The sequence below is a fragment of the Hyaena hyaena genome, unplaced genomic scaffold (genome assembly GCF_003009895.1).
Source record: "Hyaena hyaena isolate Hyena2069 unplaced genomic scaffold, ASM300989v1 scaffold_14, whole genome shotgun sequence".
Lineage (NCBI taxonomy): Eukaryota > Metazoa > Chordata > Mammalia > Carnivora > Hyaenidae > Hyaena > Hyaena hyaena.
The window spans coordinates 6,573,647-6,598,398 of NW_024080646.1; the positions used below are offsets into that span (position 1 = coordinate 6,573,647).

The 24,752-nt window shown below is 40.9% G+C and overlaps 1 long non-coding RNA gene and 1 other non-coding gene across 4 annotated transcripts in view; one reads left to right on the forward strand and one right to left on the reverse strand.

The window, feature by feature from the left end:
• The window catches only part of LOC120220929, a 28,445-nt gene extending 4,168 nt beyond the window's left edge, over positions 1–24,277 (forward strand). Inside the window, exons 2-6 of one of the 3 annotated variants that reach the window (XR_005525694.1) lie at positions 6,183–6,276; positions 10,076–10,166; positions 11,812–11,986; positions 21,891–21,965; positions 22,726–24,277. This is a non-coding gene — a long non-coding RNA (uncharacterized LOC120220929). The remainder of the gene's footprint in view (positions 1–6,182; positions 6,277–10,075; positions 10,167–11,811; positions 11,987–21,890; positions 21,966–22,725) is intronic. The other 2 variants (XR_005525693.1, XR_005525698.1) reach the window with 2 other exon arrangements.
• On the reverse strand, positions 13,358–13,442 carry TRNAR-UCU. The gene has a single exon. It is a non-coding gene; the product is annotated as a tRNA-Arg (tRNA).
• Positions 24,278–24,752: the final 475 nt, after the last annotated feature.

Sequence of the window (24,752 nt, forward strand, 5' to 3'; positions counted from 1 at the left end):
AAGAAGACTTAGGGGTAGAAAGGGAAGGATTCAAGGACAGGCAGAGATGCAGGTAAGTGATGAGATGGGGGTGGGGCATACATGGAGGGACTCTGTTTTCTAAGCAGAGGCCACACACGGTAAATGATAAAAACACACACTCAAATTCTGGCTCTGCCATTTCCCTGGTCTGTGATCTCTGTGCCTCAGAGTTCTCATCTGTAAAATGAGGATTTATATATATATATGTATTTATTATTGAGAGACAGAGTGGGGTAGGTGCAGAAGCAGAGGGAGAGAACTTAAACAGACTTCATGCTCAGCTACCCAGGCACCGCAAAATGGGGAAAACACTATTTCCTGCCCATAGAACTGTTGTGAATGTTCTTTGGACAGCTCCTGGCATACAGCGAGGACACAGGTTCATTAACAGACACGGAGGTGAAGGTTGGGCTTGATGGCTGCTGCCTCTGAGGGGAATGGAAAAGGAACCAACTTGAGCTGCAAAGGCGGTTGCAGGACAGTGTTGGTGGCTCAGCCAAAGCTGGAAACCACTGATTTGTAGCAGAATCGATCAGTTCTTGTTTGATTTCCTCAGCTGAATTCAGCAGCAGAAGCAGCGAAGGCAGGGCATTAGCAGGGGAGGGCACAGTAGGGAGGGCCAGGCATCGAGGGCACAACCGCCCGGTGTGGTGGGGGTTTGCCTCAGTCCAGGCGGGACTTCGGGCCTGGGGTCACGGAGGACTTCTGGTGCTTGCACCTGGATGAGGTCCCAGGGGAAGCTTCTGGCTTGAGAAGTAGGTGGAGATGCATGAGGAGGGGAAGTTAGGGTTTGAGAAAGAAATTCCCTACGGTAAACAGGTTTTAGGACGCCTCATCTAGTTAATTCCACCCCATCATTTCTTTTCAAACTCCTCTGGAGTTAGGGAAACTGAACGGATCCTATAAAGGATTGCTTTTTTTTCTTTCTTTTTTTTTTTTTAATCCTTTTCCAGCTTCCATTCTTGCTCGGACCTGTATGCCTATTTTACACAGGCCGCATACATAAATAATGTATGTTCTTCTTGTAAAGAGAAAAGGAATTCATGATTTCCTTGGGGCCTTCCAGCATGATAGATAACATCTAAGCCACCAGGTGGGGTTCTTATGTATGTTTTCCAAGACCACTGACTCCAGACACCTTGACACCGAGACCCCTGGGCCCCCGCATAAGTGAATTATGGAGGACACCTGAGCACTTGGCCTTGTCCCGAGGAGTTCCGGCCAGTTCCTAGATGCCTGAGAGGACCCACACACCAGACCACAAATGTCAACAGAACCCCCCAGACCTCAGCGAAGAGGATACTCTCTTTTTCCTTTCTGAGTTTCCTAGATGCTCTGTTTGTATTTGTGCTCTCTCTCCATCTTCAGGAAACTCTGCTCTCACTTCCTCTCTGCTTGCATTTGATTTCCAGGCTGCACAAAGCCAAAAACCCTCTTGGCCGGTCCTGAAGGCCCCCTCTGGGTCCTTCTACCTGCCCAGCCTCTTAAGAGGCTGGTAGTTCTTCAACGATATGTCAGGGAACAATTCTTTCAGTCTGAGTGACTCCATTTTCATTTGTCTAGATAAGTAAGGGGGAAGGGTGTCGAGGGCTAGAAGTAATAATATTGTTTATAAAAAGCTTCCTTAGAAAAAGTGTTTTTGTTGTTGTTTGTTTGCTTGTTTGTTTTGGTTTGAAAACCACGGCCCTTTGGTGGAATGGATTTGGGATTGACAGTGTAGAGATATGGACCTTGATCGTGCCCTCGCGAAAGCAAGCGTGTGGTTTGGCCTGGGTCTACCTTGTCTGGGTCTCAGTTTTGTCATTTATAAAATTAATGGGCTGCTCTAGGTGACCCTTTCTGCTGCAACATCCCCTCATTCTGGATGGTGAAGGCTGGGATTCTGCAACTCAGCCGCACAGCGTCTGTGGATGTTGCGGGCGCCACCTGGTGGTAGAAATGGATAGTGCTGTCCACAGGCTGGGGCCACACTCAAGATCCAGGAATCCGTGTCACTTTCTCCATATGAGAAAAATCTCTCCAGGGACAGGGTGCCCTATCCAAGGTAATAGCAAGGTAATAGTGCTCTCTTGTTAGAATAAATTGAGGATGAGCAGGACATGGTACAGTGGCCAGAAACTCATCACAGAGACCAGAATAACTCATCAACACATGTGAATAATTTAAGACATACTCAGCATTTTGGAAAGCAAAGACTGATAACGTTGGCCAAAACTTACTTGGAATTTGCTTACTTTGATTATATGTTTCTTTATTGGAACAGTGACCTTGAAAATAGGTCCATCATCATATTCAGGCCCATCTCACGGGTTTCCCAGTAGAATTGCGAAACTGCTCTGTGTATTTGCTGTTTATGTCATTGTACTTGTTGAGCTGAGATGAAGTCAGGGTCACTGCAATGAGCCACAACAGCCTCTTTTGTCTCTAAAGGATTTTTAAAATGACTGATGAGTAATATTGGAGAGCCAGGTATTGATTCAGAAGGATTGTTGGGACAAAAGCTCTGGGAATAGACTTGGGTTATGAATTTCGTAAGCATGAGCAGAAAGGGTGTCTGTCAGGAAGGTTGTCAGGAAACAAACACAATAAAAATGATAATAGAGCAGAAGTTAGAGGGAATTTTTCTGTCATTGTGCTCATCCTTCAACCCTCAAGAAATGAGATCCATGCCTATGGTTTTGTATTGCACATAGCCTGGGTTTAACCTCACTTTTTTTTTAATAGCAAAACTAAAGTTTTACCCTCCTAAGAGCTGACTTCAAAAATGTGCTGGAAAGCTCATGTTCCTTTTTATTTAGGGTAATTTTATTTCCTCTATGAATAAATTTGTGGATTAAAATTTATAGAATCCAAAATTTATTATTTTTTTATTTAAAAAAATTTTTAACATTTATTCAATTTTGAGAGAGAGAGAGAGAGAGTGTGAGTTGGGGAGGGGCATAGAGAGAGAGGGAGACACAGAATCTCAAGCAGGCTCCAGGCTCTGAGCTGTCAGCACAGAGCCCGACACGAGGCTCGAACGTACAAGTGGTGAGATCATGACCTGAGCCGAAGTCGGATGCTTAACTGATTGAGCCACCCAGGCGCCCCTCCAAAATTTATTATATAGTCTAATATCAAAGCTATCACCCACTTTTATAATTCTGTAGGTGAATCCTGTAATTCTACCTGTCAACTCCTTCCCCCTTAGTCTCAGATCTAACTTCTAGTACACCTTGAAAAACTGAAACTATTGACTGCCTTCCACAAAAGTCTATGACATTTATACTTCCTCCTCATTTCACAACAAAAGGTGAGCACCCTTCACTCATGTTCTGGATCCTAGGACCTCTCACCTCCTACTTATATATCAACTGTCATTGTCTTGTGTATGTCCATCGTCTCCTTCTGAATATATCATTGTACATAAGTGATACACATGTTTAGATAAAGAATCAAACTTGGTCTTATTCTCTGCTTTGGTTACTACCTTGGGTCTCCTCTTCTGGTCTGAGTCAACCCTCTTGACAGAGCAGGGTATTTTCTCTATCTCCAGTCCCCCCAGCTCACAATCCTTCCTCAAATGATTGTAATAAGGTTTCCAACTCAACCATGCTATCGAAACTACTCTGCCAGAGTTACCACAGCCAGATTCAGTGCATGCTTTTCTGGCCCCTCTTGATCTCTCTGTGGGATTTAACACTTCCAACCATCTTCATTTTTTAACAATCTCCTCACTTGGCTTTGGTGACACCCCTCTCCCAGACTCTCCTTCCTCTTCAGAATTTCCTTCTCAGTTTCCTTTTTAGGTTTATACAGTGTGTGTGTGTGGGGAGGGGGAGATGCTTGTCATTTATTGAGCCTCTCCTAAGTGCCAGGTTCTGTGATAGTTTGAATACATTATTTTGTTGAATCCTCAGAACAACCTTATGAGGTAGGTGGTGTTGTTGTTTTTAATTTTAGAGGGGGGAAGAAGATAAAGAGAGAGAGAGAGAGAGAGAGAGAGAGAGAATCCCAAGTAGGCTCTGTGCTAAGCATGGAGGCAGGGCTTGATCTCACTACACTGTGATCATGACCTGAGCCCAGATCAAGAGTTGGTGGCTCAAGCAACTGCACCACCCAGGTGCCCCTGAGGTAGGTGTTTTAAATCCCCATTTAATTTAATTTAATTTAATTTAATTTAATTTAATTTTTTAAATGTTATTTATTTATTTCTGAGAGAGAGAGAGAGAGAGAGCATGAGCAAGGGAGGGTCAGAGAGAGAGGGAGTCACAGAATCTGAAACAGGCTCCAGGCTCTGAGCTAGCTGTCAGCACAGAGCCCAATGCGGGGCTCGAACCCACAAATCGTGAGATCATGACCTGAGGTGAAGTCGGATGCTTAACCAACTGAGCTGCCCAGGAGCCCCTAAATCCCCATTTTATGTGAGGATCTCAAGATTCAGAAAACGTTGACTAACTCCTCGAGTAACAGACCGAAGCCCAGTGTCATATGTCTTCTGAGGCTAAGCTCTTACCCTCTGAGGTTATAGTGCCTCTTCTGGTCAGGTATCTTAAAGTCTGACCTGCCTGAAGTCTATGTCCACAGTTCCCTCGCCTCCCTCAGGGAGTATCATTCCCACCCTGGGGTTCAATGACCATTTCTCTGCTGATACATGAGAAGTCACTGTGTGTAGTGTCACTCTCCATAAATAGAAATCCATGTCCCACAAGCCTTTCAATCTTAACTTTTCAAAGTCTTTGTTTTTTAATTGTGGAAAGAACACTTAATATGAGATTTAGCCTCTTAACAAAATTTTCAGTGTACAATATGTTATTGTTGACTATTGTCAAATCTTAGTAAAGCCCAGACTCCTATAGATGGGGAACTTCAACCTCATTTCTTCCTGATCTGCTACTTGCTTGTGGTGCTCCAGCCACAGCACCTACTTGTTGAAGTCCCACTCAGTTCTGCCTTAAAGCCATTGTCCATGCAGTTGTCTTTTACTGCTGTGTTGTTACCATGGCTTATTTCACAGTTGGCTCCTTCTTATACTTGATGGCTCAGTTTAATTACTATATCCAAAGAGAAGCTCTCCTGACCATCCTATCTGTAGAAATCTTTCTTCAGTTTTTCTTGATCACATCTTCCTCTATGGTTATCTTGTTTTTACTTAGTCATTGTCAGTCTGCTCCCACTATCAGAGAAGTCCTTTGACTTGTCCAAGGCCAGCATGAACATTTGTAAATGTTGTACACTGTATGAGGGTGTTTAGCTGAGATGAATGCACTTATATCTAGTCTGCCTCTACCTATGTGCCAGAAGAGCTGTCTTTAAAACAAAATTGATCAAAGATATCATCCAGGCTGGTGGTAGACATGGTTTTGTCTGTCTTGTCCAATGGTTTATATCTAGAGCCTAAAACAATGACAGGTATATATGGGACTTTCATAAAATGTTTATTGAGTGAATGGAAGGGCATAATGTAGCTGCAGGACAGGTTTATACTAGAAAAGAACCTAGTCCTTAACACTTAAAAATCTTCTGAAGGGTTCCATTATGCACAGAGTAAGATAAGAATCTTACGTGGCCCATTGGGTTGGGCTTGCCCTGCCTCCAGCCTGTGTCTGCAGTCTCATTTCACATGCCCTCCTCATGAGTTATGATAGATGGCTATCATTCTGACCTTCTTCACAAAAGACACCCCCTCTCCCATATCTTTTGCTAATCAAACTCTGATTATAAGTCCAGAGCCCACAAAACATAGGAAATGCTGTTTCTTGCTAAGTTCCAACTTGCATGAAGGGATGGTTTGTATCCCAGGGCTCAGCTGATGAGGTCTTGAATGCTTGCATTTTCTACCTATCACAGGAACAGTTTTGATGAGACTCTTCACCAAAAAACTGCTTAGTAACGTCAGTTTCCTTGGGTCTTGAGATCCCACACAAATTTTCCCATGAATGTTTCCTTATTAAGTTTTACTTAAATACCAGTGTAAGTGGGAATTCTGTACCAGTTCTGGAAGTTCTTTGACACTGTCTTTAATAGCTATCTCTAACCACTTGGTTCCTTAAAGTAATTCCTCCTTTGATTACTGCTGTTTGACTGGATTCTCATCTTCACCGAATTCCATTACACCGTCATATAACCATCTGCTTCAGGCTGGCTTCTTACTTGTCCTTTCGCCTCTCCCATTTTGCAAGTTTTGCCCAGCCATCCAGGGGAGACCTCTGGTCCTGGTGGTGACAGTAATGGAGCAATTGTGGAATCGTTCCCTTGAAGTTCCCCCAGCAAATGGTGAGTTGTTATTGTTGTTATTGTGTGTGTGTTTTTCCTAGTCCTGAACATTCCTAGTGACTGGAAATTCATTTCCTAATGGCTAACTTCCTTTTTTTGTAATGCGATAGGAAGGGAAGAAAGGCAAAGACCTCAGCCTCTGAACTCCCTCTTGGGGCCTTTGTAAAACGTGTTTACAAAGTAACAATTTTAGAATACCAAACCAAGCCTAACAAAATCCCAGGGCCAAAGTTTTAGATCTTTCCTTATTTATTCCTGTGGCAAAGTAAGTGGCAGTGGTGGTGGGGATGGGGATGCCCAGGATGACCTTAATCACATCAAGCACATGTGATTTCTCTGAGTTCCTATTTCTGCTTAGTCCCACTTTAACATACACATGCCTCTTACTGCTGTGTATTTAGAACTCTCAGATCTCCGGAACAAATGTGACATGCTTAAGCCCTTAGTTGCTGCTTAATAGTTTTAGGAAATTTGGGCACTGAAGCGCTCCAAGATCCAACCACAGGAAGCCTGGTGTGGAGAGACTGCTTTTTAGGGGCCATTTCTCTGGGAAGACTTGCCTGAACCAAATGGAAACCATCTGGCTGAGTGAATTTATTGTTATGAGCTGATAACACTGTACATTTTCCTATCGTTTTAAAGGGGTAGGCTTTTGGGAAAAAAATGTCCCTTTTATAGTCACCCATTCTTATTTCAGTTTGAGGTAGATTTTTTTTTTTACAAATAGTTTATTGTCAAATTAGTTTCCACATAACACCAGTGCTCATCCCCACAAGTGTCCTCCTCCATGCCCATCCCCCCTCCCCCCCACATCCATCAGTCCTCAGTTTTTGTCAGCATTCAAGAGTCTCTCATGGTTTGCCTCTCTCCCTTTCCCCCACCATTTCCCCACTTCTGAGGTAGATTTTTAAACAAAAAAAATTTTAAGGTTTATTTATTTGGAGAGAGAGAGAGAATTGGGGAGGGGCAGAGAGAGACAGAGAGTGAAAATCCCAAGCAGCCTCTGTACCACCAGTGCAAAGCCTGATGTGGGGCTCAAACCCAAGAATCATGAGATCATGACCTGAACTGAAGTTGAATGCTTAACTGACTGAGCCACCAGGCACCCCTGGGGTATATATTTTAAAATTAAAATTAACATTTAATTTGTGACCAGGGACACCTGGGTGGCTCAGCTGGTGAACTGTGAGACTCTTGATCTGTAGATTGTGAGTTCAAGCCCTACGTTGGATATGAAATCTTAAATAAAAGTTTTAGTGATCAAATTGAAAGTGATTATTTTCCTTTTAAAATATATTCTGCCCCTCCATATTGTTGCTTTTCCAAAGTGCATCTGACCATCCTTAACTCAAATGGTGAGATAATGATGATAAAAATGTGAAGAAAAAGTAGACATTTTTCCAATCCCATGAGAAACTTTCCATCAAGAGTGTTTTTAGCAGGGGCACCTGGGTGGTTCAGTCGATTAAGCATCCGACTTCAGCTCAGGTCATGATCTCCGGGTTCATGGGTTCAGGCCCCACGTCGGGCTCTGTGCTGACAGCTCAGAGCCTGGAGCCTGCTTCGGATTCTCTGTCTCCTCTCTCTCTGCCCCTCCCCTGCTCCTGTTCTGTCTCTCCTTGGAAACTAAATAAACATTAAAATTTTTTTTAAAAAAGAGTTTTTTTAACAGAGGATTCCATTGTATATAATGGGACAGTTTAGATAATCTGGAAGCAGCCTAGATAACTTGATGTAATAATAATAATAATAGCTATCAGTTAGCATAAAATACATGCCCTGCTAAATATATGTGCTATTTTACATGAGCTATGTCTCATTTTTTAAATGTTTATTTATTTGAGAGAAAGAGTGAGCAGGGGAGGGGCAGAGAGAGAAGGAGTCAGGGACTCTGAAGAAGGAGACAGAGCCTGATGACTCAGGGGCTGGAATTCATGAACTCTGAGATCATGACCTGAGCCAAAATCAACTGACTGAGCCACCCAGGTGCCCCAAGCTATATCTCATTTAATCTCTACATCATAAATGCAATGTACTTACCAATTTTTATGTACAGATAAAGAAAGTACAGTTCAGAGGAACTAAGGAACTTGTCCCAGGCATGACGAGTGGCAGGCAGCAAAGTGGGATCTGAACTAGGGTCTGTCTGATGCCAGGCACATGTTCTGCATGCAATGTATGGACGGTATAGGTAACTGTGCTCATTTTTTCTTGACTTAAAACTGTCATAGTGTTAAAAATAAATCCTCAATTTGTGAAATCATTCCTCAAGTGGATCTTAAGGTTAAAAAAAAAATTATTAGGCACACCTGGGTGACTCAGTCAGTTGACCATCCAACTTCAGCTAGGTCATGATCTCCTGGTTCATAGGTTCAAGCCCTGTGTCAGGCTCTGTACTGACAGCTCAGAGGCTGAAGCCTGCTCTCTCTCCCCCTCCCCAGTAGCTCTGTGTCTCTTTCTCTCAAAAATAAATTTAAAAAATAAATAACAAATTTATTAAGATATTATTCTGGAAAAGTTGGCTCATAGTAAGATGATTAGGGCTTATTTGTCAGGGCTAATACTATTTATATATTTCGATGACATTACTCATGCCAGGCGTACCCAGGAGGAATTATGGAAATAGAAGTCTGTTCATGTTGCAATCCTTCTATATTTCGGCTATCCCTCTGTCTTTGCTGGACTCTAGGGTTCCTTTCAGCTAGAATTCAGAATCCATTAACTTAAAAATATCACTCAATTAAAATAAAATATAAAATCCAGTAACAGAGTTCTCTTATAGCCAGAATTGTTTCAGTTAGTTTATATTCATCTGGGTTATCATGACAGATACCTGACTTGAATCAGCTTAAGGAAAAACAGTAATTTCAAGGCTCGTGCAGTTGAGAAGGATTCTGGGCTGACTCCCTGAGAGAAAGGTAGAGCTACAGGAACCAGGGCTTAGAACCCTGGCATGAGGTGTCTCCTAAGGACTGTCTGTCTTCCATCTCGGCTGTCTCTGCTAGGCTTCGGTAGGCAGACACACTCCGCAGGATGAGCCTCAGCCGCACTCTCATCTTAGTGACCCCAGGGAAAGAGGCTGACTTGCTTTGTGGGCATGCCTCACCATCACTGTGTGCAGGTAGTAATGATGGGGTTTTGGAGTGAGGTCTAAAGCCGACAGCCAGGCAAGAATTCTAGGGGCATTTTTGGTGCAAAAAAGGTGATTTTATTCAAGCACAGGGACAGGACCCTGGAAAGAGCTGCACTGGGATTGCGAAGAGTGACTGGTTATATACTGCAGAGTTGGTTGGGGGGGGGGGTCGGTGGGAGAGCAGATAAAGTCAAGAGGAAGTTTCATGTGCTAAAGAAGACTCACAGATTACTGGAGGTCTAGCTATTGTCAAACTAGGGTGTTTTTTTTTTCCTCTAGCAAAGCATTATTTTTTTTTATATATTTTTATTTATTTCTAGGAGAGAGAGAGACAGCGTGAGCAGGGGAGGGTCAGAGAGAGAGGGAGACACAGACTCCGAAATAGGCTCCAGGCTCCGAGCTGGCAGTCAGCACAGAGCCCGACGCAGGGCTCGAACCCACGAACCGCGAGATCATGACCTAAGCGAAAGTCGGAAGCTTAACCAACTAAGCCACCCAGGCGCCCTGCAAAGCATTATTATTAAGACAGTAGGGAGTTTCTGAAGATTAGGTTATTGATAAAATTGCTTTTTTCTTGTAATTTACAAAGTATTTGTAAACTGATAGAGACTCAGGTCCTATGATCTATCATTTAACCATTTGTTTTCTCCTTTCCTTTGTTCTTAGGCGGCCAGGAATGTCAGAGGAATATCACACATATCCCATCTGGGGTGGTGGGGGTGGTTTGCAGTCTCAGCTTGCCTATGCTCCCTCATCAGTAAGATTGGCCAGGCTTGTCGAATGTGCCCATCCCCGGGTCTGGGGATGGAGCCAGGCACAGTTACCTGACAAGGGGGAATGGGGTAAAATGTGCTGGGCAGCCAAAATTGAGAGCCACCCTGCTGATGAGGTACACCACATTCCTCACCAGACTAACCAATTTAATGAGACATGATTCCTTCAGAATGGAATCTAAGTACTGTCTACCTTTGTACCAGCCAGATTAGATTACACCATGTTCCAAAATAAACAATTCCATCTCAGTGGCTCACCAAATTGGAGGTTTATTTCTCCCTCATGGTGTATGATGTTGGTGAGGTTCAGTTGGATGTCTCCTTTTATTCTGGTTTGTGGCCAGTGGGGTGCACTGCCTGACATTTCTGATGTGCACCACTTGGAGACAGGGTCACACCTCACAAGTTAAGGGCTCAGTTCTCCATGAGACTGTCCTTATTTCAGACACTCGACACACTTTACGGGTCCCCAGGCTATCCATACTTCTAACTGGCTATGAAATCAGGGGTTGCCACAAGTGCTATCCTTATGACTGCAGTTGTATTAAAGGGTCTTCATGGGGCAAAGTCTGGGAGGGTATGCAGAGCTGCCGTGCCCTCTCCTGCAGGAGTGGGTGGGAGGGAGGGGGCTTAGCATGCATCGTACTCTCAGCTGTTTACCATGTTCACCAACCAGGAAGCTCCACTGGGCTTCTGTGTCCAGAGTCTCACATGATTCAACTCAATTTCCAGATCCCCTCTGCTTCCCAGAGGTCAGGATGATCCAGAGTTCCAATCTTGTAGTCACATGGTTGATATTTCTGGTATCCTGAAAGCTATCTAGGTGCCTGCCACAGGCACATCATTAGATAACAAAGATATTCCCATCACTTAGGAAATTCCAAGTATTTTAGGAAGCTCTGTGCCAGGAAACTGGGGGTGGGGTGGGGGGGAACCATACAAATTCTTTATTATGCCACATCTTTTAGGATTGAGGCTGAAGAAGCAGCTCTTTTCTTAAAAAAAAAATTTTTTTTTTTAATGCTTACTTATTTTTGAGACAGAGCATGAGCAGGGAAGCAGCAGAGAGAGACACAGAATCTAAAGCATGTTCCAGGCTCTGTGTTGTCAGCTCTGTGAGATGTAGTCAGGCGCTTAACTGACTGAGCCACCCAGGCACCCTGGAGCACTCCTTTCTGAGACAGTGACAGTGGAACCTTGTGTTAGCTCTTGAAGCTTCAGCTCCTAAGTGGAGTAATTTTGTTCTATTCCTGTCACCTTGGCTTATATAAGTCATGTGGCCCTGAGTCTGACATCATTGAAATTAAGAGATACAATCCTCCAGTGAGGGCAGCAAATATTTTGAACAGACCTCACAGTGTACCACAACCTCCTTTACAGAAAGGTAAAGCTGTGTCACTGAAATGAAATTTGTTAGTGAGAAAACCCTTTTCAAAACTCTCTACAAGTTTTCTTCTGGGTAGGAAAGTAGAAATTGTACTAAGTGCCTGTAATAAGGCAATTGCTTTATATATGCTATATTATATAATTAGCATACTGATTATATAAGATATGTATTATTTTATTATTATATGATTATATTACATTATCTTATATTATTACTATAAGGTATGTATATCCATTTTACAGATATGGAAACTGACTCTCAAAGATAAGTTGTCATAGAATTATTGGTTGAATCAGATGCAAATCCAGACCTGTCTCTAAAGCTTCTTCCTGGAAGTTTGTTAGATGCAGAATCTCAGAGCCCCTCTTCCTGCCCTCACCTGCTGAATCAGAATCTGCAGTTTCACAAGATTTCCAGGTGATTAGGATGTACATTGATGTTTGGGATTAGATAACACTGAGATTTCAGAAGCTGAGGTTTCTTTTACTGCCTCTTCCCCGTTTCCTGTCCCCAGTCTGTTAAAATAAGTTGGTGGGGGTGAGGGGAAATCTGCTTAGTTGCTATCATTCACCAATACCTCCCAGACACAGTCTCATTTAAGCCTCATAAAAACCCCATACTGTCAATACCATCACCCACCTTAGAGGCAAGGAAATTGAGTTTTGGGTCGATCAGAGTGCTAATGCTGGAACTGGAAAACATAAAAATAATTCCTCTTAGGTGAAATTTAAGTACAAAATGCTATAACGTATTGTTGTGTTTGACTTTTAACAAGTATTTATAATCAAAGTTGATAATGATACTAATAAAGAAAATTGTAGCTATTTGTTGAGTACTGTATTAAGTGCATTAGTTTAAATACGTAAAATTATTGCGGCACCTGGGTGGCTCAGTCAGTTAAGTGTCTGACTTTTGATTTTGACTCAGGTCTTGATCTCATGGTTTGTGGGTTTGAGCCTCGCATCAGGCTCTGCAATAACAGTGCGGAGCCTGCTTGGGATCTTCTGTCTCCCTCTCTCTCTCCCCATCCCCTGGTCTTGCTTTCTCTCTCTCTCTCTCAAAATAAGTAAATGAACTTTATTTTTTACTTTTTAATAAGTAAACTTTAAGTAAATAAATATGGATAATTATTATGTAAATGGAATTTATTCTCTCTGACCATAACAAGTAGAAAGACAAATATCATGAAAGCATTGGCTTGTTTATCAGGAATTAATGGCTTAAAAGAAGGAATGAAAACTGTTGATTAAGTGTTGTCAGCAAGACCATCTGATATTCAGTCAGTAATTCTCAGTCAGGTGTGGGGCACCTTCCAAGGGCTATTTGGAGCCATGCAGCGGCCCTTTTGGTTGTCACAATGAGTGGGAGGTACAATTGGTATTTAATGTCTTGGGACCAGGAATGCTAAATGTTTGGCAACACATGGGATCCTAGCACAACCAAACATTGTCTGTTCCCACATGCCACTGGCACTTTCCTTGAGGAATGGAGAAATTTGTCACAATGTTTGTTTTATAAAACAAATTTCAACTTTGAGGGGAACCATACTAATTATTCCCACCTCAAAGAGTTAACACACACAGCTACTAACTCATTGTGATAAACCCACTAGCACATAGCTATACTGCAAACTCAGGGGCTTTGAAGCAATGAGAGATCCTTTTTTTTTTTCTTAATTTTTTAATTTTTGAGACAGAGAGAGAGAGACAGAATGAGCAGGGGAGGGTCAGAGAGAGAGGGAGATACAGAATCTGAAGACAGGCTCCACGTTCTGAGCTGTCAGCACAGAGCCCGAAGCGGGGCTCGAACCCACGAACAGTGAGATCATGACCTGAGCAGAAGTCAGACGCTTAACCGACTGAGCCACCCAGGCGCCCCAGCAATGAGAGATCCTTAAAGGTCAAAGGGACAAAGCCCTTCTCCCCATACCTAGAATTCCACTGTAGCTCACAGATGGGGAAACTTCTGCCTCCTGGCCTCCCTGGCCAGTGTTTCTTGGGAAGAGGAGTGGCTAATTAGATTTTGAGGCAGGTTTTACTAGTGTATGCGGTTACTGTGGTTAAACTCACCCTTCCTTCTTCACTTCCTGCTGAAGGAGTTCCTACCCAAGCCACAAGCTAAAGGTCAAGAGTCCCCAAAGAGTGGGCCTAGGCCAGCTGAAAGTCATGGGCTTATTCTCTATTTTGCCCTTTGCTCTAGCACTGGGAATACTCTTTGGTCTGGCCATTCTCCATGTGGCAATAGTTCCACCTGTCCTTGGATTTGCAGGTGAAACAAGTGGATAAGGAAGGGAAGCAGTCTGAAGCTCCACTTTACCCTCAGGCCTGACCCTCTTTCTTCAGTCCCTTAGAATTCTTGTGGAGGGCTTGCTCAGCTGTTAACAAAGAGTCACTGTCTTTTCTTCTGTGTTCCTTCCCACTGCTCAGGTTCAGTCAGTAAATCTGGGGGGGGGGGGGAGAGCCGTGGGAGGGGGTCTAAGGAGGTCAGGGGACAGGGGGGCTGGAGGGAGGAGATGGGGGTTCTGGAGGGAAGAGGGCTAGGGAAGGGGAATTGGAGAGAGGGGGTGAGCTGGAAGGGGTCTGGGGGGAGGAGGGGCTACAGAGAGGGAGCTGGAGACAGGGGCTCTGGAGAGTAGGGTGGCTGAAGTGGGGGATTTGCACCTGCAGCATGTTCAGCAGCAGTAGAAGCTGCCATCTATGAAGTACCTACACAGTGCTGAGCATTTGACTTAGTCTTTTCTTTACTCAAAACAACTCTGAGAGATAGGTATTATCCCTGACATGGAAACCAAAACTTTCAGACATTAGTAACTTGCCCAGGGCTACTTAATTAGCAGGTAGTAGAGTCGTAATTAAAATATTTTCCGGACTGAAAGACTAAGAACATTTAAAAAGACAAAGCAGTTTCTTCCATGCTTTACGATAGGAATCTATCAACAAAGCACTTTTTTTTTTTAGTTTGTAAGTAGATCTGAAGCTGTTTTTTGAGAAAAAATATTGTGGTTCTGATAGCTTCTCTGAGAATGTAGGTTGCTCTGTCTCTGGCAAGACTATAAATCAGGTTTTAAAATTTCCCCAACACTTTAAGCCATGCCATCTGCATGTCTAGGATCGAAAACATATGTATTTTCCTCCACTTCACAACACAGAAGACTGGCATTCTAGTCATTTGTCACAATTTTATTGCAATTTAGCACTTGCCAGCAGTTTGCTTGTGACATCTGATGAGAGAGAGACAGAGAGAAAGAAAGAATGTGATAAAAGATTTGTTGAAATTACATTTATCTGGTTTTGCAGGGTCTCTAAGTTATTTGACTGTATTATAGGAGACAATCTGAAAATAATGTTCTTGGGGTGCCTGGGTGGCTCAGTTGGTTAAGCATCTGACTTTGGCTCAGAACCACTTACTTGTGGTTCGTAAGTTCAAGCCCTTGGTTAGGTTCTGTGGTGACAGCTCAGAGCCTGGAGCCTGATTCAGATTCTGTCTCTCTCTGAGCCTCCACCTCCACAAATATAAATAAATATTTAAAAAAAATAACATTCTTGACTAGGTGTGTGTGTTTATAATCATAGATCCCTTAAAAATATCTTTGTAAGAGTAAATAGTGTTAGAGTAAATGTGTTTTACTGATTTCTAGGGCTGCTTTAATTGATTTGGCAGGAATAATAGGTGTCCCTTTTCTCTTTTCACTGTTTACTGTCTGTCTATAAAATTGATGTTTGATGGAGGAAGACTTTCTTTTCAGATTTGGAAGGTTGATACTTCAAAGTATACAAATGTCCAGGCTCTCATATTTATTAAAATAATTATCCACTACATTATTCATTGTGTTTATATAAGCATAACTGTGAGATGCTAGAGTCCAATTCACCTTTATGACAGAATTTATGTGCCTTATTCTATTTGGAAATGAGACCTCATGCTATATGTCTTTGCTTTATTGTTTTGGTTACCAGAAAACTCAAGACCAAATGCAGACTCAACTACACTACTTAATTCTTTCCAATGCTATGTGTACATGTTGTTCCTTAAAATATTACATTTTTTATTTGAACCATCACCTTGTGTTTTAATATTTTGTAAATTCCTTAAAACACCTCCTCGCACTTAAATTTTTGGCAATAGGCAAAGAATTATTCCACAGATTACTTGCTAAATGTCAAGGGCCAAAAATACCTTAATATTGGTGATATCTGGCTTTTACTACCCCAAAATAGTGATCAATTTTACAATTACTAAGAAGACAATTAGACATTATGTGCTTCCTGATATATGCAATATGACGTACATATTATCACTTGCCAAAAATGTTCATCTGAATGTAATCAAGCCTTTATGTCTTCCGGTTCCCAGAAATAGAAGGAATACAGAATAAGTTAAACTAAGCAACATGATGAAGAAACAAAGTCAAATGTAGACTATGGGAGATTGTACAACTGGCCAGGTCTCTTCAAAAACTAAATTTCATGAAAATAGGAGGTAGAGTACATTCTAGATTAAAAGAGATGGGAGTAGGTACAGAAACTAGATCAACAGTCATTATGGGTGGGCTTGTAAAGTAGTATAGCCACTTTGTAAAACTGTTAACAAGTTAAATGTACATTTAATATGTAATCCCCAGGAATTCTTCACGTAGGTATCCACCCAAGAGAAAATATATATTCACACAAGGACTTGTATATGAATGTTTGTGCAGCATTGTTTGTGAATACCCCAAACTGGAAACAATCCAGATGTCCATCAATTGGCAAAAGGATAAACAAAATGTGATCTATGCATACAATGGAATATTACCCAGCCATAAAAAGGAAGAAACTATTGCTACATGTTATAACGCAGATGAACATCAAAAACATTATACTAAATAAAAGAAGCCAGATTCAAAAGACTGCATATTTTATGATTCCATCGATGTGAAATGTTTAGAAAAGGCAAATATATAAAGACAGATAGATTAATTGTTGTCAGGAGCTGAGGGTAGAAACAGAGATTAACTACAATGGTCACAAAGGATCTTTCTGGGGTAAAAAAAAGTGTCCTAAAACTATATTGTGGTGATGGCTGCCCAACTCTGTACATTTACTAAAAATCATTGTATTGTACACTTAAAATGAAAATTTAAGAATAGAAATTACACCTAAATAAAACTGATTTTATAAAGAATGTGGCTGAAGTGATATATGACCCTAGACCCCCAGAGACCTTGAAGATTTCACTTTCCCTTACTGAAACCTTCCCTGAGACTGTCACAGAAGAGAATGAGGTCCCAGACAACAGCCAGCACCAGTCACTGTACCTGGGAATGAGGCCATCTTGAATCTTCCAGCCCAGCAGACTTCTAGGTGACTGCAGCCATAGGAGTGAGTGTAAGGGGGACCAGCAGAGGAAAAACCCAGCTGATTCATGAATCATAAGACATAATAGTTTTATGGTAATAACATATAGAGATACAATTAAATAAAATATAAGGGTCAAGTGATATGGCAAAATTTTAACAATTGTATTTAAATGGTGGCTAAATGATGATTTATTGTGCTATTTCTATCTTCTGTGGGTTTGAAAATTTTTAAATAAAAGCTTAGAATAGGTATAAGGGCACCTTTCTAAATCCTTTCTAACTTTACTTAGTAAAGTCCCATCATAAAAACAATACAGAATTCATTTCTAGGAGAGGGATTAAACATAATTTAAGTAGGTTTCCCTTCAGTGTATCAATCATATGTGGGTATTTCCAGGTGGGATGAATTTGTTGAAAATTTTGGAAAATGAAGTTGGTTTGTTCTAGTTCTGGGGAGTCCTACCTCTATCAGTTTGCTCTTCACTGCTACCAGATCTTGGCACCTGGCTGGCTCATTTGGTAGAGCAGGCAACTCTTACTCTTGGGGTTGTGAGTTTGAGCCCCATGTTGGGTGTACAGATTAAAAAATAAGTTAGACCAACTGCCACCAGAGCTTCTCATTTTAAAAGATGATTTGATATATGTGTATATTGAGAAATGATTACCATGATGACTTTGGTTAATATCAATCACTTCATATAGTAAAAAATTTTCTTCCAGTGATGAAAATTTTAGTATTTATTCTTTTAGCAACTTTCAAATATGCAATACAGGATTGTTAACTATATTCACCATGTTGTATGTTACTTCCCCAGAACTTATTTATCTTATAACTAAAAGATTGTACCTTTTGACTACCTTCACCCATTTTATTCATCTCTCATGCCCAGCCTTTGGCAACTATCAATCTGTTCTTTGTATCTTTCTGTTTGTTTTTTTTTTTTTAATTCTACATATAAGTGAGATCATATGGTATTTGTCTTTCTCTGTCTGATTTATTTCATTTAGTACAGTGCCCTCAATATTGTTGCAAATAGCAAGATTTCCTTCTTTTTATGGCTAAATAATATCCCATTTTCTTTGTCCATTCATCTGTTGGTGGACACTTAGGTTTCTTCCATGTCTTGGCTATTTTAAGTAATACTACAATGAACATGGGGATGCAGATATCTTTTCAAGATAGTGATTTTATTCCTTTGGATATATACCCAGAAGTGTAATTGCTGGATCATTTGGTAGTTCTATTTTTAGTTTTGGGGGGAACCTCCATATTTTTTTTCCACAGTGGCTGTGGAACTTACATTCCCACCAACAGTGGACAAGTATTCCCTTTTCTCCACATCCTTGCCAACATTTGCTTCTTGTGTTTTTAATAATAGCCACTCAACAGATGTGAGGTGTTATCTCATTGTAGTTTTGATTTGCATTTCTCTGATGATTAGTGATGTTGAACACCTTTTCATGTGCCTGTTGGCCACTTGGATATCTTCTCAGATCTCTGTACCTTTTTTTTCTAAGTTTATTAATTTTTTTTGTTAAAAATTTTTTAATGCTTATTTTATTTTTGTGTAAGAGAGGGACAGAACGTGAACAGGGGAGGGGCAGAGAAAGAGGGAGACACAGAATCTGAAGCAGGCTCTAGGCTGCAGTCTCTGAGCTGTCAGCACAGAGCCTGATGTGGGGCTCAAACTCACCAACTTGAAGATCATGAACTGAGCCGAAGTTGGACGCTTAACCGACAGAGCCACTCAGGCACCCTCAGATCTCTTTTTTTTTCCTTTTTAAAAAAATTTTTTTAAATGTTTTATTTATTTCTGAGAGAGAGAGAGAGCAAAAGAGACAGTGTGAGCAGGGGAGAGTCAGAGAGAGAGGGAGACACAGAATCCGAAGCAGGCTCCAGGCTCTGAGCTGGCTGTCAGCACAGAGCCTGATGTGGGGCTCGAACCCACGAGCTGTGAGATCATGACCTGAGCCGAAGTCGGACGCTTAACCGACTGAGCCACACAGGCACCCCCTCAGATCTCATTTTTAAATGAAGCAGGAATTGAGCTCTTTTTTGTATGAGATCTTCTAATTTTTAACTCTTGGCTCAATTTTTGTGAAGGGACTTTTTGGACCAAAGGAAACCTGTGTGTGGCCCACAGGAGAGAGACATCTGTGTGGGGCATTGATATTGATGTGAAAACAGAAAGAAGAAATGTTCAGGACCATTGTGCTCCTCACTTCCCTGGCCTCTTAGGGAAATCTCTCCATGTTCTGAAACTTAGCTTCCATTTATGCAAGAGGGGATTGGAACATTCCTGGTTACTGGGATAGGCATGTAGTGGGAGTGAGAGAAGGTCAAGGTGGTCAAAAGGTATAGACTTCAGGTGTAAGATAAATAAGTACTAGAGGAGCACCTGGGTGGCTCAGTCAGTTAAACATCTGACTCTTGGTTTTGACTCACGTCATGATCTCACAGTCTATGAGTGTGAGCCCCACATTAGGCTCTGTACCGACAACGTGGAGCCTGCTTGGGATTCTCTCCCTCCCTCTCTCTTTGCCCCTCCCCTATTCTCTCTCTTTCTCAAAATAAATAAATAAATAAACTTAAAAAATTTTTTAAAGATAAGTAAGTACTAATTATATAATGTCCAACATGATGGGTGTAAACACTACTGTGTGGTATATTTGAAAGTTGTTAAAAGAGTAGATGTAAAGAATTCATCACAAGAACAAAACTGTTTCTCTTCTTTTTTTTTTGTATCTATATTACATAGTAAATGTTAACTGAATTTTTTGTGGTGATCATTTCACAGTATATACAAGTCATTATGCTAGAAGCCTTAAACTTATTGAGTGCTATATGCCAATTATAAACTGGGGAAAAAAGAGGAGGATCAGATGATGTGTTCTCCAAAGATCCCTCCTCTTAAACTCTTAACATACCTTTTCTGTTTTGTACCAGCAACATGTTGTGTTTTTTTGAAAAGTCTTCCTTTGAAACATGAAATTCATACATTACTTGATTCCTCATTTATTTTTCAAATGCTCATTAGGTTCCACATAGATGTTCTCAGAGCAGTAGCATGCTCCAGGCCAGCAGGAACTTGTTATTCTTTTGTTCGGACATTATAGGCTTTTTAGGGATTAATTTCTTTTTTTTTTTAATGTTTTTTTTTTTTTTTTTTATTTCTAAGAGAGAGAGAGAGAGACAGCGTGAGCAGGGGAGGGTCAGAGAGAGAGGGAGTCACAGACTGAAACAGGCTCCAGGCTCTGAGCTGGCAGTCAGCACAGAGCCCGACGCGGGGCTCGAACCCACGAACCGCGAGATCATGACCTAAGCGAAAGTCGGATGCTTAACCGACTAAGCCACCCAGGCGCCCCTTAGGGATTAATTTCTTAACATATACTCCAAGAAATAAAGTCCATCTACTATATACAAAGGGAATTGTAATCATAATTATTTTCTCTCTTCTTTTCATTTTGTGTGTAATTACATTTGGGGCCATGATTGGAAGCAGAAAATTAAAGGTAGAAGATATTTAGTGAATCTCTGCTTTTCAGGCAGTCTGCTTAATCCATGTCCAGTTTCTACTTCACTTTTAACAGTAGAAATTCTAAAAATTCTAGCACTAGATGTAGTAATTCCAGTTTTGCAAGCTAGGCTGCAGAACTGAGTTTTTATAAGATTGGTTTCTTAGATTCCTGGAATTATTTTTTAACAATCTGGGCTTGTTATGCCATCTCAAATTGTTGTACCATTTTTTAAAACAACACTCATGTGTAAGAAAAACAATAAGAAACATGCAACTTCATTGTAAAATTCTATTCAGTGTCCCTAACCATTTGTCAAGGTCTCTACATATTTGTTGTGAAAAGGTATCCTTAGCAACCAAGATCATTGGCTTTTTATATAAAAGAGACCCCAGACCATTCTTCTAACATCTAAAGATTCAACTTCCCCACGATAATAAGCATACAGATGGTGAGACAGGCACGGCAAAGCACAAAGCACAGGGGCCAGAACACTTGAATAAGAAGTGGGATGTACTTTAGGCCGTGCACACGGTGATTTCCCTTCTCAGCACTCTCTTTTTTATCTTCCATCAAGTCTCTCCTAGCAAAGCTGCCCTACAAAAAGAAATCTGGTGTTTCATTATGGCACTAGGGAAAACTAAGGGAAAGTAAAAATACTCCTGGAGTATTTTTTAAATGAAGAATGAAAAAGAGTCATCTGAAGTTCAACTTGGAAGCGAAATGTATATTCTTACAAATTGTCCTTATTGAAAAAAAGATGATAATGAGAAAAGAATGATTAGCCCCTTAGGATGGTCAGATTAGGGCATACAGGAAAACCTTGGTTTGCAAGCATCATAAGTTTGTGAAACATGCCTGTGACCCAAAGCACTTGTATATCAAAGCCAATTTCAAGAACCATTGGCTCAGGGCATGTGGGTGTCTCAGTCGGTTGAGTGTCGACTTCAGCTCCGGTCATGATCTCACAGTTCGTGAGTTTGAGCCCCGCATCAGGCTTTGTGCTGAGAGCTCAGGGCCTAGAGCCTACTTGGGATTCTGTATCTCTGTCTCTCTCTGCCCCTCCCCTACTCATGCTCTGTCTCCCTCTGAAAAACAAAAACAAAAAACAAAACCCATTGGCTCAGTTGTGAAAATATGACCTTCAACATCACATGTTATTCGTATGGTGAGACATTGCTCGTTTATCAAGTGAAAATTTATTAGAAATGTTTGCTCGTCTTGCAGAACACTCACAGAACAAGTTACTCACAACCCAAGCTTTTACTGTACTTGAGAAATAATAACATGAAGGCTACTTTCTCATTTTTACCCTGAAATTGGTGATTTTTTTCAATCAGAGGGAGTTTCTCCACTTCTAAAGTGGTCCTTCTTTTCATAGACTAGGTTGGGGAGATTTTCAGAAAGAAGCTTTCATTTTCAAAAATTTTTGGAGATTCTAAATGCCCTTTTCCTTTTCTTCTGCAGGAAATTGCAGTGAATGTCTCAATTCAAAACCATGAAAGAAGAATGGGCTTCCTGAGTACAGAGCTATCTGCTAATGTGAATAAGAAAAGTGGGATAGGGACATCAATGATAAAAATCAAACCCTTCCTTTTTGGGCTCTCATGTTTTGGGTAGTCACTTCCTGCCTCTAACTTCATTCTCTTTGCTTCTGTGTAACTGCAGAAATGTTTCCTAGAATTGGTCGTTCACACTTAGAGATCACTGCACTGACAACTTAGAGATTTTTTTTCACCTTTTTGTGTGTGGCTGACAGACTCTTAAGTGACATTTACAATTCAGGCAATCCTTTGTGTTTCTGACCTGCCACTTTCTTGTGGAATGGACTAGCAGCTTGGGGAATCTCACTCTGAACAAGGCTACTTGAGCTCAGAGGGAACACTGTGTTCCCTAATGAGATGTAGGAATAAAGAATTAGCTCAGAATGTGCAAGGGAACTTCTCAGACCTTCTCCTCTTATAAAATTCAGAACTGTTTTCATAGTCATCCAGTTTCTGAAAACCCACGGTGAATTTGACACGAGGTGTCTGGACATAATCCAATAATTGTGGGTAGTTGTGTGAAGGGGTTACACACACAGGGAAAGGGGGAGACCCTCCCACTGCTGTAGGGTTGCTTTCATCCATGGTATCTGTTTTATAAACTCAGACAGGACTTGATGGGTTTCTTTCTTATTAATGAGTCCCCCTTAAGTTACTCACTTAAGCAGTTCTATTATGTTTTGGTCTGAAATGATCAAATTCACTCTTATATAAATTAAGTAAAAGGTTGTTACAAGTTATCTTATGGTCTATTTCAGGGGGAAATCACCCCTTAAAGGAATGGCAGACTTCTTTCATGTGGACTAGAAAGCATGCACTACCCAGCAGATGAAATATGGAAAGAACAAAAGTTTGGCTGTCGACATGAGATCTACTATTTTGACTTCCATCAAAAGAATATGAGCCCAAGTAAACACACAGCACAAGAGCACACGCTCTCAGGTTCAAAGTCAGAATGCCATTAACAGCCAAATAAACCTGGGGGGAAAATCTGATTTTTTTTTCTCCTTCCTGACTCTATCCAAAGATAATCAAGTGGCTCCTTGGTTCAAGATACCAATTTTGGTAAATACAAAAATGTAGTATGCTTCTATTTCATTTTTGTGCTTTTTTTTTTTTTTCTGTCGTATTGAGAGTTTCTGTGATATGGTGCACTTCAAATTGCTTCTGTCAATTCCAGTTTGCCTCCTTCAAGCTAAGCAGAGGCTGGGGGAAAGCAGTGCAATTTAAATAATAGAGTTATTTAAAGTGAAAGATAGCAAGGCTATCTTATTCTTGCTCACCAGTATAAATTGTTTCTGGTCTGAACTGGCTTTATGATTGATGGTTCCTAATTTCTGGATGGATTTTACTCTGTGAATCAGAGGATTTCCTGTAATAAGGTAGAAATGGTTTCATTCAGGACCATATTGTGGTCCAGATATTCTTTTGAAAAAGATTGCCAATCTACATAGGCAGTTTTGTCAGAAAGAAAGAGTCCTTCAAATGGACCACTAGATGGAGGTGCTGCACCATCAGTGCTGAATGCCGTCCGTCCTCTGCATTTCAGGGCTGCGTTAGTGGAAAAAACTGATCACTGATGTCTGTGCCCAGGAGCAATGTTGGCCCAAGCAAAGGTGGTCTTTATATGTAATATATCTGGTCACTGGATATTCTGTTAAGCTTTTGTTGAGGCAGTGATTTGTTGACTCAACAAGCTATCGTTTGTCTAAAGGTCATGATTTTTTTTTTAATTGGAAAGGACAAATTTTAAGAGCAAAATTCAAAATTTGTCAAGATCATACATAAAATTTTCTTTACATTAATTTATGCTTTCCATTGGATAATTAAAATTTCCCAGAGACTGAGGACTTCAATAGCTGAATGGAAACGTAAAGAACTGCTGGCCAGGGTAGCATCAGGGGGCAGGAGCTCTGCCCTGCATCCTGAATAAGGAGCTGGAAGGTTGCTGGGCCTTTTCTCAGCTGCGTTGTGAGCGATTTTGACTGGAAGCTGCTAAGGTCCCTTCTAATTCTAACAGTCTACAGTTGTCTGATTTTAAACAGTTACCAAGTACAGAAGCCCCTGAAAGCCATTTAGTTTTTTTCAAATTTACTCTGAAGTCATACGGTTGTTTATAGTGTGGTATATATGTGAACAATACTCTTGTTCAATGTCAGAAGTGATGTTCATTCCTGGAATTCCAAGGTATGGAATGAAACTTTGGAGTTTCAGTTAAAGAGATAATGAAACTGTTTATCATAATATCATCTTAGGCTTTATTTTGCTGTAAATGTTTTAGAAACCATGGGCCATCTTTTTGTTACATTTAAAATCATGTTAGAAAGTCAGACAGAGGAAGACAAATACTGTACATACATTCTCACTTATGTGTGGAATCTAAAAACATTAAACTAAAAGAAATAGAGTAGAATGGTGGTTGCCAGGGTTGGGGGATGGAGAAAATGGGGAGATGGTCAAAGGGTTCAAACTTCCCTTATGAGATGACTAAGTTCTGGAGATCTAATGTACAGCAGGCTGACTATAATTTAAAATATTGTATTATACACTGAAAAGTTGTTAACAGAGTAGATCTTAAAAGTTGTCACCACACACACACACACATACACACACACACACACACACACACACACATACTCACAGGTAATTATGTGAGGGGATGGAGGCGTTAACTAACCTCATTGTGGTAATTGTTTTGCAATGTATACATGTCTCAAATCATCATGTTGTTCACCTTAAACTTACATGTATTATACATCAATAAAATCTCAATAAAGCTGAAAGA